Source organism: Callithrix jacchus, chromosome 10 (assembly GCF_049354715.1).
Source record: "Callithrix jacchus isolate 240 chromosome 10, calJac240_pri, whole genome shotgun sequence".
Lineage (NCBI taxonomy): Eukaryota > Metazoa > Chordata > Mammalia > Primates > Cebidae > Callithrix > Callithrix jacchus.
The window spans coordinates 1,090,981-1,093,388 of NC_133511.1; the positions used below are offsets into that span (position 1 = coordinate 1,090,981).

Consider the following 2,408-nt stretch of genomic DNA (forward strand, 5'->3'; position numbering starts at 1 on the left):
TGGAGTATATACACCAACTCAGTAAGCTCTCTCATGTAAAATACAAAAATTCTAATTTTACGTGAATCGAAAAAAATCTAAATATTTTTTATGCACCCCAATGTTAAAAACAAAATTGCTCTGAATATAATCTGTCAGAAAAAATATACAATGCCCTATTCTCCTCTGTTTTGGAGTATATACAACAACTCCATATACTCTCTCATCTGAAAAACAGAAATTCTGGCGTGCCCCCCAGCCGCTGCCGCCACTGGCCCGTGCCGTCACCCCACTTCTCCGCACCTCGGGCGGTACTCGGCCAGCCCCTGGCGCCGTGCCGCCTCGCGGACCTGTCCTCCCGACACCTCCCGCTGCCCGCGACCCCCGCCCGGCCGCTCGCCTGCTGCCCGCCGGCCGCACACGTCCCCGGAGCCGGGCCTAGGGCGGGCGGCAGCGGCGGCTTGGCGCGGTCAGGCTGGGCTCTGTGGCGTCCCCATGGCCGTGGCCGGCTGGCGGGACGGCTTTGGCCAAGAGAAGTACCGACTTGTGGTGGTCGGCGGTGGCGGCGTGGGCAAGTCGGCGCTCACCATCCAGTTCATCCAGTCCTATTTTGTAACAGATTATGATCCAACCATTGAAGATTCTTACACAAAGCAGTGTGTGATAGATGACAGAGCAGCACGGCTAGATATTTTGGATACAGCAGGACAAGAAGAGTTTGGAGCCATGAGAGAACAATATATGAGGACTGGCGAGGGCTTCCTGTTGGTCTTTTCAGTCACAGATAGAGGCAGTTTTGAAGAAATCTATAAGTTTCAAAGACAAATTCTCAGAGTAAAGGATCGTGATGAGTTTCCAATGATTTTAATTGGCAATAAAGCAGATCTGGATCATCAAAGACAGGTAACACAGGAAGAAGGACAACAGTTAGCATGGCAACTTAAGGTCACATACATGGAGGCATCAGCAAAGATTAGGATGAATGTAGATCAAGCTTTCCATGAACTTGTCCGGGTTATCAGGAAATTTCAAGAGCAGGAATGTCCTCCTTCACCAGAACCGACACGGAAAGAAAAAGACAAGAAAGGCTGCCATTGTGTCATTTTCTAGAATCCTTTCAGTTTTCGCTACCAACTGCCAGGAAAAGCCCTTATCTCCTCTTCCTCTCCTCAGTTTACATCTTATTTGGTACCTTTCTAGCCTTAGACAAATGATCACCATGTTAGCCTTAGACCAAGAAGCTGGCTAGTCAGTCCTTTCCGTGAAGCTAATACAATGGTCATTTCCAGACAAATTTAAAGGAAACACTAAGGCTGCTTCAAAGATATCTGATTCCTTTAAAATATGTGTCTATATACACAGACATGCTCTTTTTTTAAGTGCTTACATTTTATTTTTATTTATTTTTTTTATGATTTTATGCTTGCAAAGTAAGGCAATTTTTTTTTTTTAATTTTTTATTGGATTATAGGTTTTGGGGTACATGAGCAGAGCATGCAAGACAGTTGCGTAGGTACACACATGGCAGTGTGCTTTGCTTTTCTTCTCCCCTTCACCCACATTTGGCATTTCTCCCCAGGCTATCCTTCCCCACCTCCCCCTCCCACTGGCCCTCCCCTTTTCCCCCCAATAGACCCCAGTGTTTAGTACTCCCCTCCCTGTGTCCATGTGTTCTCATTTTTCATCACCCACCTATGAGTGAGAATATGCGGTGTTTCATTTTCTGTTCTTGTGTCAGTTTGCTGAGGATGATGTTTTCCAGATTCATCCATGTCCCTACAAATGACACGAACTCATCATTTCTGATTGCTGCATAATATTCCATGGTGTATATGTGCCACATTTTTCCAATCCAGTCTATTATCAATGGGCATTTGGGTTGATTCCAGGTCTTTGCTATTGTAAACAGTGCTGCAATGAACATTCGTGTACATGTGTCCTTATAGTAGAACGATTTATAGTCTTTTGGATATATACCCAGTAATGGGATTGCTGGGTCAAATGGAATTTCTATTTCTAAGGCCTTGAGGAATCGCCACACTGTCTTCCACAATGGTTGAACTAATTTACACTCCCACCAACAGTGTAAAAGTGTTCCTTTTTCTCCACATCCTCTCCAGCATCTGTTGTCTCCAGATTTTTTAATGATCGCCATTCTAACTGGCGTGAGATGGTATCTCAATGTGGTTTTGATTTGCATCTCTCTGATGACCAGTGACGATGAGCATTTTTTCATATGATTGTTGGCCTCATATATGTCTTCTTTCGTAAAGTATCTGTTCATATCCTTTGCCCACTTTTGAATGGGCTTGTTTGTTTTTTTCCTGTAAATCTGCTTGAGTTGTTTGTAAATTCTGGATATCAGCCCTTTGTCAGATGGGTAGACTGCGAAAATTTTTTCCCATTCTGTTGGTTGCCGATCCACTCTA

General features: G+C 44.5%; 1 pseudogene across 1 annotated transcript; it reads left to right on the forward strand.

Moving 5' to 3' along the window:
* The first annotated feature begins 229 nt into the window (after positions 1–229).
* On the forward strand, positions 230–1,365 carry LOC128931276 (ras-related protein R-Ras2 pseudogene; annotated as a pseudogene). The gene has a single exon (XR_013522792.1). The product of XR_013522792.1 is annotated as a ras-related protein R-Ras2 pseudogene (transcript).
* Positions 1,366–2,408: the final 1,043 nt, after the last annotated feature.